We start from the raw sequence: 16754 nt of genomic DNA on the forward strand, positions 1-16754 counted from the left end.
GGGACGATACTTTTATCCTTCTGTTAAAGCATGTTCCGATCTCGCACTGACACTGCATACGTACGGGTGTGATCGTACAGGCGATGTGGAGAAAGTCCGCGCCTGTTTTTTCATCCAAAAGCCCAACAGCAGCGAGGTGCAGTTCTTTGATTTCTTCAACTTGAATAAGCGAAAAAGCCATTTGCACTGGCCCCCCAATGCAACGAACTCTTCCACACGCACCTGGCGCACCGTGTACCCGCGGATCGTGACTCCCGCCTTGTACTGTAGGGCGTGTTTGACCGCTGCCGTGTGACTCTATCGGCGAGCATTTGTCCTGAAACAGTTAAAACAAGCGTTGTAAGCACGCGAGTTCAACTGGGCAAGTATGTCCCACTGAACTACAATAAGAAAACAAAATTCCAGGCCCCTTACCACGCCTTTAGGCCTCTTAACACTTGACACAGCCGTTTCAACATTTCTGAATCTTACGTAAATATTTGTTGCACTATTACTCGATGAGTTGCCGCTGAGAGGATTTGCTTTAACGAGTCGTGCACTTACCCATCAACGAAGAAACCATGTGCGAATGTGCGGAGGCTTGGTCCGGCTGAATTATTGGATAGAGACACGACTGCCCACCTAATCCAGACTAATCCAAATTGTGCATCTCGGAGGAACATGGATTAGGGATTCCATGACGGCAACAGCGCAGTAATAATAATAATACTCAGGGGAAAGAAGTAATAGACCAGTAATAAAGTTGCTTGAAGGGCTTAGCTTTCCCGGAAGCATTGCATGTTTGCATGTACGTGCAACAATCTTGCAAGGCCTCTGAGAGTGCTGCGTGCCGTTGTCTCGCGACTCTCAACGTTGGTGCAGAAAATGTTGCTTTTATGTTCGAAACGTTTCGAATTTAACGCGTGGTGTCTCCTCAAGGTGCTAAAACTAAAAAAAATCGCGTTAAGTTGTACGAAAACAGTAATGCGAGCAAAATCGTATTATGATATGCATGTGCAAATTGGTTAGGGCATCGCCGTTTTTGAGTGCGCAAGAAATGTCGTTGTTTGCGGCGCTTTGCAGCAAAAGAAATTGAAGAACCGTAAGAGAAATTTCGCAGTGTAACAAGACGCCGTCGAAGTTTCTGTTAAAGGGCATGTAATTCCTGCATTTGCATACCGCAAAACTTAATTTGCGCTGTTCTTTTGCGATAATTCAATGAAATAATACGCAAAAAATACATCGCTAACTTGTACTACTTTGATGGTCAAATAAGATGACTTGGCAATGCGGTCACTCTAGCAAGTGGCTTCGCCTAGCATTGGGCTTCTGGCTGTATAGGGCAGGTTCATAACTGCTGAGGAGTACTCCGCAACGTTAATGCTAAGCAAATTCTATAGGTGGAAGATGTATTAGGGATTGTTTGATGTAATAGCACCGTAACGATAACCTACTTAAATTGGAGGGCTCGCATCCTTGTATGTTACTCTGTGGGGCTCGTGGCGCCGGAGTGGGACTTCCACCGTTCCACGCTCCCGTTCCGTTCCGCCATGGCCAGGACCTGGTGATCGTGCGGCGTGCCCGACCCGTGACCTGCTGTTTGTGGCTGCTTCACTCCCTGGTTGGATACGGCGCGGGTCCTTGAGGATTCACGCCAGTTGTCCAGCGGTTTGGTGAGAGACCATCGTGGCTTTTTACTTTCTTTTTTTTTTCTGTTTAGCTGAGTAGCATTGCAGCTAGCCTGTTATACTTCGGCTAGACGCGGCCGCCACGTGGTTTTCACCGCGATGGTGGCCCCTTCACGGCTTCGGCCGTTTACGTTTTTTGGTCGCGTGCCGACCAATTTGGACGTGTGTAAAGCGCTCGTACAGCGCGTTTCTTTGTCGGAGCTGAAGTCTGTGCAGGACTTCGGCGCAGGCCGATTCGAGGCGGTCGATCGCTTCTCAGCCGATCCCGCTTTGAAGGTTCGTGATGTGTTCATTCAGTTTGAGTATCGAGGTGTGCGGACGGAGGTGGTCAGGGTTTTTGGCTACCCCTCGGACCTGCCAGACCAAGCCTTCTCGGAAGGGCTACAGGTTTTTGGAAAGGTCCTAGGGATCTCCGAAGAGTGCGTGCCGGGTTTTCCTAGCGTCGGTACAGGAAACCGGCGCATTCGGATGGAGATGGCGCGGCCCGTCCCTAACCTTCTCCGGGTTGGTGATAGGGTAATTCAGTGCGAGTATGAGGGTGTTGCACGGTTGTGTCGTAGGTGCAACTTAAAGGGGCACCACGCGGTCGCGTGTGAGACGCCGAAGTGCGTACGCTGCGAGCAGTTCGGTCACGAGAGCTGCGACGCGGCGTGCGTACGATGTGGCGGAGATCACGCGGTCTCGTCGTGCCCTGTCCGCACCTACTCGTCAGTGACCTCGGGCTCTGAGCCGCAGCCATCTGCGTCAGAGCCGGCGGTCACTTCGGTGTTAGGTAGCACCACAGTTGCGACGGAAAACGGAGACAGCCAGGGTTCCTTGAGCGAGGGAGACAGTGCCGGAGTCGATGCAGATTCCGCGGCCGCCGATGCGCTCCCTTCCCTGTCCGCCGCGGCGACGAGCGGAGGGGGAAGTGGCGAGGAGGTGGTCGCGGCTCCCGTAGTTGCCCCCGCGACAGCAGCGGTGCCCGCCGAGGCGGCCGAACTCTCTGGTGAGCCGGAACCGCTTGCTAGCACGAGCACGGAGGCCCCTTTCATTGAGGTGTCCCGTAAGAAACGGAAGAAAAACCGTAGCAAGCGCTCTGGATCGGCGGCCAGGGAGGCGGCCTCACGGCGGTCGTCTTCGGACTCGGAAGGTAGTGGCTCCCATAGCTCGGAGCCTGGTCTTCCTACACCCAAACGCACGGCTGTGGTGCCCTCAGGGTCAGAGTCAGAAATGGAGGACTCTTCAGGAAACGAGGAGGACACTCCTTGTGAACACTGCAAGGGCTTCGATTGCGACTGTTCGATTGTATCAGATAAGTCGTATGAATCAACAGCCGCGGGGTCTCCGCTCGAGGAGACTCCCGCTTAGGCAATTGTACCATCGATTTATTTGCGGCTAGTATTACCCAGTACTAGCCTTTTCCTTTTACTTTAGCTTTCTTGTTTTTCTCTAGCTCTCTTTTAGTCTTTTGCTAAGTTTTTCTTCCACTCAATATGGCTTTTTCTCTCACTCTAGCTACCTTTAACTGTAGAGGCTTGACTCGAAATTCAAAACGGTTCGCGATAGTCGACTTAGCTAGATCCGCAAATGTAGATATTCTTGTACTTCAGGAAACATATGTCCACAGGTTAGGTCAGATCAGCCACTTTGACAGGACTTTTGGCACGAGGTCTTTCTGGAATTATGGCGGGTCAGGCTGCCGAGGCACGGCCATCATTTTGATGCCGCGCTTCACGGGCCTGGTTCTACGACATGCCAGGGATGCCGAGGGCCGCATTCTGTCAGTGGATCTTGATTCTGGCATTCGAATTGTTAATGTTTATGCTCCAAATAGAGATAAAGGTCAAAAAGAGTTTTTTTGCTGCATTGGATCCCTACTTAGTGGGCCCTTCCAGGCTTATTCTTGTAGGTGACTTCAATTGTGTGTTAGAGCAGGTAGATCGTGTAACCAAACGAGGTATTCCGAAATTCAGGGATAGGGCTGGAGATATTGTACTACGGGGGCTCGTTGATGAGCTGGGACTGGTTGATGCTTGGCGCACGCTTCGCCCTGCGAAGTCAGGAATGACTTGGACGGGGAGAGGGGTGAAGAGCCGCATCGATCGGTTTTATGTCTCGTCATCACTGGCTCCCAGTATGCATTCCTCCAAGGTAATTCATTCTGCTCTTAGCGACCACCGCTTCCTGACACTGCGGTTTGCCGACTCGAGTTTAGTGCCGCAGGGGAAGAGACCGTGGCGTCTAAACCCACGGCTCCTTAAAGACAGGCAGGCAACCGCAGAGGTATCGTCCATTCTGTTTCGCTCGCTGCACAACAGAGCGGATCTAGAAGGTAGAGAATGGGACGAAGTGAAGGCCAGTGTCCGCGAGTGCTTCAGGTCCTGGGGCAAGCGTCGGGCGCGGGAGGAGCGCGAGGAGATAAAAATCGTCTCCGACGCGATCCTTCTGCTCTCGAGGCCACTGTCTAGTGGGCCTGGGGTTGGTCCGGCGCTGGCCTCACTCCGAAAGGAACTTCGGATTCTCCTAGAGCGACGCTGGGATAGCTTGAGAGCTATAACCCGAGCGGAGCGGTGGGAAATGGAAGCGTGGTGCAGCAGAAACATTCTCCGCAGGCATCTTTCAAGGAAGAGCACAACTCTCTCTTCCGTAGTAGATCCAAGTGATGGTAGCTTAGTCGACTCACCAGAAGGAGTACTTGCACTGGCAAGGCAGTTCTACATGAACCTTTATGCTGAGCCAGCTGCCACTCCGGCTGTTTTTCCATTCGTTCCACCAACCGAACCGCCGGTGGTTGGTGACACAGCCATAGTTGAAGACGAGCTCTTGGAAGCATTGGAGTCTATGAAGCACAATCGCAGTCCAGGATCCGATGGTTTGACAGTTGAATTTTATGTGAAGTTTTGGAGACTGTTAGGGAAGCCTTTCACATCATTGGTGAACAGGCTGCTCAGTAAAGGGACTTTGTCAGCGTCTCAAAGAGAGGGGCTAATCACTCTCCTGTGCAAGGATGAGTCGAGAAGCACCGATCTAAGAGCCTGGCGGCCCATCACACTTCTGAACTGCGATTACAAGCTCATAGCAAAGTGTCTGTGTATGCGACTCACTCCAGTCCTCAACACTGTTTTGGGTCCATACCAGGCATGCTGCGTTCAGGGACGTTCCACTCAGCTTCACGGTCTAGCAGTCAGAGACCTTCTGCTGTGGGCAAATGCCAGGAACCTTCCCGGTATTTTCTGCTCCTTTGATCAGGAGAAGGCTTTCGATATCATTAGCCACAGGTACCTTTTTCGGGTTTTGAAGGAGGCCGGCTTTAGCATGGGTTTTCAGCGTATGGTCCAAGCTTTGTACTCTCGACCGACTTCTGCTGTTCTCATACAGGATCGCGTCTCGGAGGCTTTCGTTGTGGGTCGTGGTGTACGACAGGGAGATCCGCTCTCACCTGCTCTCTACGTACTCGCAATCGAACCCCTTCTGCAGAGGCTATCCTGTGACAGTAGAATTGGCAAGTTCCTACTTCCACCAGGTTCCCCTCCAGTTGCACTTTTCGCCTATGCAGACGACTTGTCTATTGTCGTCCCGGACGAGGCATCAGCGTGCACCGTGCTGGACGTCATGGACAGTTACTGCAGGGCGAGCTGTGCGAGGTTGAATAGGTTGAAAAGTGCAGCCATGTACTTGAACTCCACTCCGTCCAGCCCGCAGCCCGTTCATGGTCTACCCATGAAAACGCGGTTGCGAATTCTCGGTTTTCATTTCGATCCAGGCGGTTTGTCTTCTGAAAACTGGCAGCAAGCTAAAAAGAAGCTTGAAACCAGGATTCAGGAGTTCAGCGTGTTGTCGTGTCCGTTGACAGCTAGAGCGAACATTCTTAGGTCTCTTCTTTTTTCTTTTCTCACGTATGTAGCATGTGTGTCCCCTCTTCCAACCCGAACCAAGCTCATGTTGGAGAGGGTTCTCTTTCGGTTTCTTTGGAAAGGGACAACTGGTTGTGTAGCTAGGCAGGTGCTTAAGCTGCCCAAGGATAAGGGAGGACTCGGAATTCTCGACTTGGGCATCGTAGCTACTGCACTAAACATCAGGTGGACCCAGGTTGCCCTTAGCTCAGATATGCTCCTGACTCGAAGCTTTACCTCCTTCTTCCTTAGCACTAGACTCCGTTTGTTTTCCCAGAGCACATTCTCTCACTGTGTGCCTCGCTCAGGAACCCCGTCCCCATTCTGTGCGACGGCTGCCAATTCATTGGCACGCCTTCGCAAGGCCCATTCCGACATCGATGTAATTTTTACTCCGCTCCAAGAATTCGTTGATATCCTAACCCCGGTCTCCCCCCGCATTGCCAAAGCTATGACCTGTCTTTTCACAGGCCAAGCTGGAAGCTCATTACGGCAAGCTTCCTTGACGCCAGGCGAGCTACATTCATGTACCGCCTGGCGCGAGGCTGTTTGCCGATTAGCTTCCGACCCTTCACAGCCATCCCGGCTCGTGGAGTGTGCCCCTTTTGTGGCGGTCGAGAGGATACAGTTCACATCTTTTCGCAGTGTTTACTTTCTGCTGCTCTTCTCCAACGCATAGCTAGTTTGTTTAAGTCTCCCAGGCGTTCCATTTCAGAGAGTTCGTTTCATGCACCCTGTCACAAAAGAGCGCGTAATCCAAGCGCGCGTCGCGTGTCACGTAAGCCAGCAAAAGAACACGCCGGCCCCGCCGCTAAAGCGCCACCGCAACTTCAACAGAGGGAGAGAGCGCATACCCTCAAACAACAACGCTAACGGCGCCGAAACGTATGGAAGAGACTCGACGAAGCGAAGTTAACCAGAGAGAGAGAGTGAGAGAGCACACGCGCGCGCCGAGACACCTTCTCACCCGGCGAGTCGAGAGACATTACTACAGCGAGAGCACGCACCACCAGGATGAGTCATCACCCCCCTCGAGAATACTCCGACAGCAGCGGTCGAAGGTACGAGAAAAGAGTAGAAGCTTCCCAAGCTTTGGCAATGCTACGAGATCACGACACCGATAAGAATGTTCGAGAACGCCTGTGGAAGCTATATAACCGCCATGCGAGAATCAGAGAGTGGAAATCCGGGAATTCAGGGAATTCAGGAGTTCGAGAGCTCAGTCCTCACCAGTGAAGTGATGTAACGTGAAGACTGAGCGTCTGCAGAAGAAGGGAATTCCCCGGCAAGCTAGTCGACGGGTTCATCGAGCGTCTGCATTTCCGGAAGAAATTCCTTCTTCGAGATTTGCCCCCAAGTTACGCCGAGATCGTCTGACTTCAAAACCAACACGGTGAATACGATTGGACACTTAGTGTTCCTTTTTATTTTGTGTTTTACATGTTGGACTCTTAGTGCTTGTCATTATTTTCTTGTGGTTGTTAATACCCATCTGATTTGTATTTTATTGTGTCTAGCCTAAGTGTGCAATTGTGTGTGTAACTGCCTTGTGTGAAGAATATATTTTGTTGTGTTTTGAGAACTCTGGGCTCTGACTCGGTCTTTGGACAGCAACCGGCGTTCGCTGGCGCACCAGAGGGCCCATTCTAAATTGTCCTTGCTTTCGTGGGATTATTTTCAGAAGCTGATAAGTCGGCTTTGGAATTCAGTCCGGCGTCTGCGCCTCGTTCACCGGGGTCTGTGACACACCCTTTGCATAGCCAGGCGATCAACCAGTTCGTGCTTCTTCTTGTCGAGTGCTCATACCAAGTCTGGTTAGCACGCTGTGATGCGGTTTTCGGGGGAGGGGCGCCAGGACTTCACGAAGTGCTTGGAAAAGCACGGAAGGAAGTCTGGTTCCATCTCACCCGGGAGCGGCATCACCTAGGCGAGAAGAAGTTTCTCGAAGTGTGGGCTCGCCCTGCTGTGATTTTTGATGAGTCAGGTGGAAAGCTTTCCATTAAGTTGTGATGCATGCTTCTAAGGTCACTCGACTGGACAGCATGCGCCAGTCAATCCACGTGTTTCCGTTCGCCTCAGTGGAGCACAGAGTTGGAACCGGTGCTGGTGCAACAGAGTGCGCCGCGCCGCGGACGGCTTCTGTTGTCTCCATGGTTGTTTGCCTTGACACCTTTTCCGTCGAGGTAATCCAGGGATGTGATGGGCTCGTGTCCCTGACGACCGACATGGCTGTTTGTGTGAAGCGCGAAATAGCATGGTGTGTGCCGCTCCACAACTGCCCCCTTGTCCGGGAAGGACCATTGGCCCAAACCAAAGCCCCCACCCAGTCAGCCCGGGTAGGGGGGGGGGGGGGAGGGTGCCGGGGTCAATGTACCGAATGATGCTGGATTGATGAGTACATGTACGCTCTAGGGCGCGGTACCTACGGGTGCCAAGTCCCCTTCCCATCTGACAACAGCACTCAAATGTAAACCTGGTTGGCATTATGGGGCATTCATAACTGCTGAAGAGTACTGCACAACGTTAATACTAAACAAATTCTACATCTAGGCGGAAGATGTATTGGGGATTACATGATGGCAACAGCGCCGTAACGATAACGTACTGAAAAACGAGGGCTCGTGCCGCTGGAGTGGGACCTCCACCATGCTCCCTCAAGGGCTGCACAAGATAGCGTCAACATTTCCCTTTCCACACGAACCACTTACCACTCCACCTTAAAGCGCTTGGTTTTCTCCAAAGCGTTGGATGTTTACTAGTACAACAATCTTACATGGCCTCCGAGTGTGCGGCGTGCCGTTATCTCGCAACTCTCGGTTTTGGTGGAGAAAATGTTGCTTTTTTAGATGCGAAGCAGCTTATGGTCGGGGCTATGTCACTCCCTCCATCCATCCATCCGCCGTGCGGCGTCCACACCCCTAATGCGCATGCGCATCCTTGTCTCATCTGCTCTCCTCTCGGCATTCCTCCTCTCCTCTCCGGATTGCGCAACGAATGGCAACACCTGCGTACAGTAGCCACCCTAACCTGTGGCTCCGCGCGCGATAATGCGAAGCTTAGGTTAGAGGCGCGACGGTAGGCGCCCCAGAGGCACCGGCAACAGTCACCAACGCCGCGCGCGTTCGGTGCAAGCGCGGGCATAACGCCGACGGCATCGACAACAGTTCTGCGCGTTGCTGGTGCTGCTGCATATCCAAGTTTATACAGCTCATAAAGCTACCTTGAGTCATGGCTGCTTCACATACTACTCAGGGTTCCCCTACAGGAAGATGGTGTAATTTTTTTTTTCAAAGCGTAGTTTCGAATTTAACGCGTGGTTTGTCAGCCGGCCGTCAGGAGTGTCTCCTCAAGGCAGTAAAACTAAAATGCCAGCAATACTAAAAAAAAAAAAATTGCGGGCCAAAATCGCGTTAAGTTGTACGAATACGGTAATGCGAGCAAAATCTTTATACTATACCATAGCCTCCTATATACTTTGTGCCCGTGCAATTACTCCGTGAGCGCCGTTCAACCTCCTTGCCTGACCGCCTCGCAGGTCGCCTGCTAGGGGCGCTGCTCCGCAGAATAGTTCCCCAGAATAGCAAGATAGAATTTGAGGAGCGATTGAGAGAAATGGCAGAAAAGCAGTGGGCAAGGAGAGTTTTCAGTTATTTGTACATGAGGAATGTTGATACAAAATGGAGGAAGCTGACCAGGAAACTGTCAATCAAATATTTGGACTGCAGGAGGGGTGCAAACCAGGAAACAGCGGTTAAGAAAAAGGTTAAGGAAACAGAGAGGGGTCTGTGGAAAACAGGGATGCAGAGGAAATCAGCACTGGGAACATACCGAACTTTCAAGCAATTGCCAAAGAAAATATCTACGATAATTCTAGGGGAAGCTCTTTGTTGTTCGAAGCCAGGACGGGAGTACTGTGGACTAAGATGTATCGAGTCAAGTACCAAGGTATAGACACATTGTGCTGTGCGTGTGGAGAAGAGGAAACTGCTGAACACCTCATACTTTTCTGTAAAGGGCTTAACCCTACAGTGCAAAGCAACGGGGCTGATTTTTTCAAAGCATTGGGGTTTAGGGACAGTGAAGGCAAAATAGACTTTAAGCGGGTAGATATAACCAAACAGAGGTTATCTGATTGGTGGATAAAATCAAGGCAGGGGTGAAATTTCACCCACCACAAAGTACAAAATATGTTAATAGTCATGGCTAGGTGGCGTATGCCACCGCCCGGTTTAAAGGGTTCAGCCTCATCCATCCATCCATCCATCCATCCATCCATCGTTCGCTAGCCGCCATGCATGGTTAAAGGCGGGAAAAATTGCGTGTGCGCGTCTCCATTAGTGTCAAATCGAGACAATTTTAATTTGCCTCGCCTGCCAAAGGTTCGCTGGTTTGCTGAGAGATCACCTTTCTGCAGCAGTCCACGGCTGGGAAAAAAACTTGCCTTCTGCCTTCAATTGACGCGGTGAGCTGTGGCAGGGTATTGAAGGACTGGCTGTGGTGACACAGTCGGTGCCGCATTGAGAACGTCTAGCAGCAACGCAAATGAGAGCCTTCTGGCCGAAAAGAAGACATCGTGGTCATGAGTGAGTTGTGCTACTTTAAGTGGTTTGATAGGGCGCTTTGTGAGTTGATACCCAGTGGTGTGGCATGTTGCTGTGGACCTGGATGCACCTCGTACAATAAGAGAAAGGTCCCGGGCATCTCATTTCATGAAATTCCGAGCGATGAAGAACTTCAAAAGAAGTGGCTCAAAGTTTGAATGCGTCAAACGTGGAATGCGTCAGATACTTGCTGAGAGAGATGCACTTTCGATTTGTTCTGACTAGAAAGCTCTTGTCTGACGCCATTGAATCTTTTTTTTTTTTTTTTTTTTTTTTGGGTGGTTGAGGATGTCAGCTGGAAACAACGATCAGATAGATGCACAGGCAGACAGGCATTGCGTAAACATCGACAAACAGCAACGTGATCGACACGGAAGATAGCACATGCTCGTCGCTACGCTGGCAACTGAGCGTAAGCACTAAGCCAGAACCATCCGCAAAATTTCCCAAAGAGGCGATCGCAGCGCTGTTCAACAACATTACCCAGCGCAAAGAAACGCTTCGTTCGCCAGAATGTGCAGCACTATAGCGATGGTTGGCGGATACCTGTCGAGAGCCGTTAGCTGTTAATGAGCGGGTGTCTTGCAAAGAATGCCTCAGTTTGTTGACAAAGCCCAAGCCCTCGGCGCCGTCAGATTCTCTGATTAGGCTTCAAGACAGAAGTCGTCTGCTGTATCGGTCAGACGAACTCGTAGTTGTGCTGAACTCTTTGCACAAGCAGGTTGAAGTAGTGCTCGCTAAGCCAAGAAATATTAAGCAGCTGCTGAGGCAGAGTGCCGTGAATGCTGCTCAAGTGCTGCGAGAGCGTGAACAATTGAATTGTTTAGTGCCTGAGCATCACGGGAAGCTGTTCGAGATCATGGTGACAAAGTTCTTGCGCCCTCTATTCACTAATTTGGCGCTGAAGATAACGGACAAGAATGACATCGCAAAAGTTTAACAGAAGCCCCTGTCACGAAAGCTCCACAAACTTTAAATCCAAATGATGGCAATAAAAGTGTTTGTTGTGCAGTTATTAGAGCCGACATTTCTTTTTTTCCACACTGACATACTTTCTTCTTCTTTCTGGGGTTTTACGTGCCAAAACCAGTTATGATTATCAGGCACGCCGTAGTGGAGGGCTCCAGATTAATTTTGACCCACTGGGGTTCTTTAACGTGCACTACAACGCAAGCACAGGCGTTTTTGCATTTCGCCTCCATCGAAATGCGGCCGCCGCATCCGGGATTCGATCCCGCGACCTCGCACTCCGCAGCGCAACACCTTAGCTGACTGAGCCACCCCGGCGGGTTCCACACTTACATACAAAATATATGTACTAATAAGCAGAAGGAAAATGAAGCTACATAGTAGTACAGATGAGAGCTGTGGTCTTCCTTTTATCGTTCTTTTTTTTTTGGAAAAAGCAATGCGCGGCGGCCTGTACGCTTCTGTGTCGGCGTTAAACGCCCGCAGATGTTGTAAAACAATAAAATCGGCACCAGTAAAAAAATATAGCGTGATATATAGTTATGCTACAGCGCACGCCGCTATAGAGCGTCCTGTGTTTCTGGATGGATGGATGGATGGATGGATGAGGCTGAACCCTTTAAACCGGGCGGTGGCATACGCCACCTAGCCATGACTATTAACATATTTTGTACTTTGTGGTGGGTGAAATTTCACCCCTGCCTTGATTTTATCCACCAATCAGATAACCTCTGTTTGGTTATATCTACCCGTTTAAAGTCTATTTTGCCTTCACTGTCCCTAAACCCCAATGCTTTGAAAAAATCAGCCCCGTTGCTTTGCACTGTAGGGTTAAGCCCTTTACAGAAAAGTATGAGGTGTTCAGCAGTTTCCTCTTCTTCTCCACACGCACAGCACAACGTGTCTATACCTTGGTACTTGACTCGGTACATCTTAGTCCGCAGTACTCCCGTCCTGGCTTCAAACAACAAAGAGCTTCCCCTAGAATTATCGTAGATATTTTCTTTGTCAATTTCTTGCTTGAAAGTTCGGTATGTTCCCAGTGCTGATTTCGTCTGCATCCCTGTTTTCCACAGACCCCTCTCTGTTTCCTTAACCTTTTTCTTAACCGCTGTTTCCTGGTTTGCACCCCTCCTGCAGTCCAAATATTTGATTGACAGTTTTCTGGTCAGCTTCCTCCATTTTGTATCAACATTCCTCATGTACAAATAACTGAAAACTCTCCTTGCCCACCGCTTTTCTGCCATTTCTGTCAATCGCTCCTCAAATTCTATCTTGCTGCTGGCTTCCCTGCCCTCGAATGACGTCCATCCCCTGTCACCCTGTACCCCCTGATTTGGTGTATTTCCGGTTCTATTCTCTGCTACCCCAGAATAGAACCGACGACCGGTTCTATTCTGGGGTAGCACTGCCAACTGGTGGTGAGTGATGGAACTAGGCGCGACGACCGGTTCCCTGTGTTCTCGGCGCCGATGGGCAGGCATGAAGTATATAGGAGGCTATGACTATACGCATGTTGTTTTTAGTGCGCAAGAACTGTCGTTTCCGGCACTTGCAGCAAGAAAAAATTGAAAAATTTCGCAGTGGAACAAGACGCCGTCAAAGTTTCTGTTAACAGGCATGCGTTTCATGTATTTTCATACAGGAGAACTGAATGTGCTCTGTTGTTTGCTATAATTCAAAGAATTAATATGTAAAAAATACATCGATCGCTAACTTGAGCTACATAGTCAAATTTTACTACTCGATCTGCAGAAATAACCTCTTTTCGCATAGCCTCACCGTGCTTCATATACAAGTCGCGCTTCATATACCAAGTTTATGTTTTTCAATGATCCGAGTTTGTTGAAAGCAATTTCTCCTAAACGAAGGGAGGCAAGAGAGCCTTCGTGCTGTTCTCAAGCAATCGAACCCGCATATGGCGATGATTGGCATTGCGGATCGGATACATATTACCTGAACAATACAAAACAAAGGTACTGCGAGTATCGTGTATATGCTTACAAAATTTCTACTCCCGGCGCACTCGCACAGAGCCGCTCCTCTACAAGGTGTTTTCCCTCGGTACATCTGTCGCAGTTTGCTATCACTTTTAAGCGAAGCTTTGTAGGCTCAAAAGTGTCGGCGGTGTCACGCTGAAAGTTCGGCCGGTCCTGGCGATAGTGGAAAAAGGGTTTAAGCTCATTGGCACATACCAGGGACGAAAAAGAAATAAAGAACAAGAAAATCACTACGAAGGTCACAGAATGAAAGAGAGAGGGATTGAAAGAAAGAGAGAGAGAAAGAAAGGGAGAAAGAGAAAAACAAAATCACGACGAAGGTCAGAGAAAGAAATATAGAGAGAGAAAGCAAGAGAGAGAGAGAGAGAGAAAGAAAAAAATGACCACGAAGGTCAGATACAGACAGGAAAAGCTTCTTACCCCAAGTTGCTTGAAGCACTCAGCTTGCTCCGAAGCGTTGCAAGTTTGCATGTGTCTTGCTTTGCCTCCGATAGTGCAGCATCACGTTTTCTCGCAACTCTAGATGTTAGTGGAGGACATATTGCTTTTAGGGCTATTTTTTTTACTTACACTTCGTGCAGGCTTGTGTAGACCACGACCTACGAAAAGTCCTGGTGTAGACGAGTGTAGTGCCGGGCAGAAGCTATGACGTCATGTGCTGCACTTGGCTCGCTGGTCTGTAGCAAGCAGAATGCTCGTCGTCTTGTGCATTAGCAGACAAAAAGCGCCCGGCTTCTCACATGTGTTATGTGAAATGAACGACAAATTGCGAAAAATGTTTGCAGTTATTTGTTGTAATAATAAAAATAAAGACGTAATAATCTTGTTCGGTTGTTTTATTGAGATACTGTGCTCGTAAAATCGTCAATTAATCTGTCCACTGTCATCTGTTCAGTAGTGAGTGAATATGGAAGTCATGAAAGATGTCGCCGCTGAGCTTTTCTCGATTCATTTTCTACAGGATGACGATAATGGTGATGAAATCGTCTTCGTTATGCTAGAACTAGCATTGACGTTGTACAGGCAAGAAAGCAACCGTGTACATTTGTATGCTGAGTCTGTAGTGCTGAGGTACGATCCGGCGAATGTTCAGTCTTTGTCGGGAAGCAGCAAGCCAGCTGGTGGACTGCTTTCAGTCATGCTTCGTCTATCCCAATACAGTTCACGGCAGACAAAGAATGTCGGTGGAGAAGACATGCCTCATCGCGTTGACTTACTTATAGCGACCCAAAGTGAGCGCTGGCTACCCAAGTGAAAATTTGCTGCTGGCTGGGAGCTGCTGGTTTGTACTGGTTTCTGATGGAACCAGCAAGTAACCTGCTGGTTCCAGCAGGGTGCTTACTGGTTTTCTATTGGTCCCAGCGGGCTGCCTGATGGCTTGCTGGTGGTTCCAGCAGAGTGCTTACTGGTTTTCTGCTGGTCCCAGCAGGCAACCTGCTGGCTGTGCTGGTTCCAGCAGAGTGCTTACTAGTTTTCTGTACTAGTTCCAGCAGGAACTAGTACAGTTCCTGCTGAGTGCAGTTGGCCTGAGTTACAGCTCAGGCCGACCTCTCTGCCTTTCTGTAAATAAATTTCTCTCTCTCTCTCCAGCAGGATACTGGTTTCCTCCTGGGATGCTGCTGGGACCAGCAAGTAACCTGCTGGTTTTCAGTTTGCTTGAACTGGTTCCAACAATGCTCTCAGTGGTTTTCTTTGGACTCGTACTAACTAGTCCAAGCATTCACTCTTGGAGTTAGGATCTGCTGTTTCTAACTAAGAACTTACTGCTTTTCAACTTGGTGCACCGATCCATTTAGGGAAGGATGTGGCATAAAAAATACAACCCAAGAATGATGTTTATATGTACATATTGACACAATGATGTGGGGCTCACGAACAGCGGGACGGCGCGCGCAAAGGTCGGCGTCATGAAAGACGACGAAGCGCGTAGGCTGCACGTCCTTTTTCTGGCCCGCCATTAAAGAGAAGCCTCTAGTTTTCAAGACTCCGTCTTCGATCTACGTTACATTTTTTCTGGTAGAGGTGCTGGGTACATGCTACCACTCCCAGATCGAACCCCGCCTACAAGCCCAGTACGAAGTCCGGTCGAGCTGACTCCTGTTCATGTACGGACAAGCCGTCGACTTCAAGGACTGCCACCGGAGCACGAGCCTCTACCCAACCGAGTCAGAACGATGAGTACATCAGTTCCGTCTTCTTCCTCAACTGCACCGACCGAGGTCGTGCTTAATCAGCCGCTCATCCCCAAATCCTTCGATGGGGACACCTTCGAGGATGTTGAGGACTGGCTCGATCACTTTGAGCGTGTCGCAGAATTCAACGGCTGGACTCCTGAGCGCAAGCTACGCAACGCCTACTTTGCCCTCGAGGACTATGCGCGGACATGGTTTGAGAACCGTGAGGCGGCCCTATCAACATGGGACGAATTCCGACGGCAGCTAATCAGCACATATGCCAGCCTTGATCGTAAGGAGCGAGCTGAACCTGCAATTCAGGCGAGAGTACAGTGGCCGAACGAAAGCGTCGCAATGTTTGTCGAGGATATGTGCCAACTTTTCCGACGCGCGGATCCGTCCATGCCGGAAGAAAAGAAGCTCAGGAACTTAATGCATGGTGTCAAGCAAGAGCTATTCGGAGGCCTGATACGCAACCCACCAAGGACCCTTGCAGAGTTTCTTGCAGAAGCCATATCAATGGAAAAGGCACTGCAGCAGCGAACAAGGCAGTACAAGCGCGACGTGTCGACCCTATCACGTGACCATCTCACTATGCCTGTTGACAATACCGACGCCTTGCGGGAGCTCATTAGGCTTGTTGTTCGAGAAGAGCTCCAGAAGCTTCAGGTGGCTCCGGCATCGGTACCGCGACTTTCTCTGGCTGAGGTCATCCGAGAGGAAATCAGGCAGGCAGTCCAAGTCCCAGAGCGAAGCGAGATACGGCAGCCACAGCCTCGCGTGTCGTATGCGGAAGTTGCGCGAAGTTCGTTGTCGCCGAGTTTTCACGGTGTGAGCGATGTGCCGGACTTCCATGGTGTGTGCGCCGTGGAACAAGCAACTGGCGACTTCAGGCCTCGCCGCACGCCATTCATGGCTGAAGCGCGACCACCCCACAAGAGCGACGTATGGCGCACTGCAGACCGGAGGCCCTTGTGTTTTTATTGCGGTGAAGCCGACCACCTCTACAGGGCATGCCCTTACCGCCGAGCTGGGCTCCGTGGATTTTCACTGAATGCACCGTGCCCACGAAATGGCGAACGCCCCCTAGAGATTGAAGCCTACCTCGCGGATGCCAGGACCTCGTTTGCCCCACGATTCCATGACACCCGGTCACCGTCACCTGCCCGAAACAGGTCTTCCAGCCCCCTCTTCACGCCGAGCGCAACAAGGTGTCGCTCACCCAGCCCTGCTTCCCGGGAAAACTGAGTCCAGCGACCTGCGGAGGTGAGGTCGCTGACGTTGCGAAAGCTGAAGATCCTCCACTACGACGACCGCGATATGACGCAATTGAGATGCAGAGAAATCAGTGCAGTTCGGTGTCAGTATCTTGTGACATACCAGTTACCATAGATGACCACGAAGTCACGGCGTTAATCAACACGGGTGCGGACGCGTCTGTCATCAGCCAGAATCTCGCACGTATGCT

Source organism: Dermacentor silvarum, chromosome 1 (assembly GCF_013339745.2).
Source record: "Dermacentor silvarum isolate Dsil-2018 chromosome 1, BIME_Dsil_1.4, whole genome shotgun sequence".
Classification (NCBI taxonomy): domain Eukaryota; kingdom Metazoa; phylum Arthropoda; class Arachnida; order Ixodida; family Ixodidae; genus Dermacentor; species Dermacentor silvarum.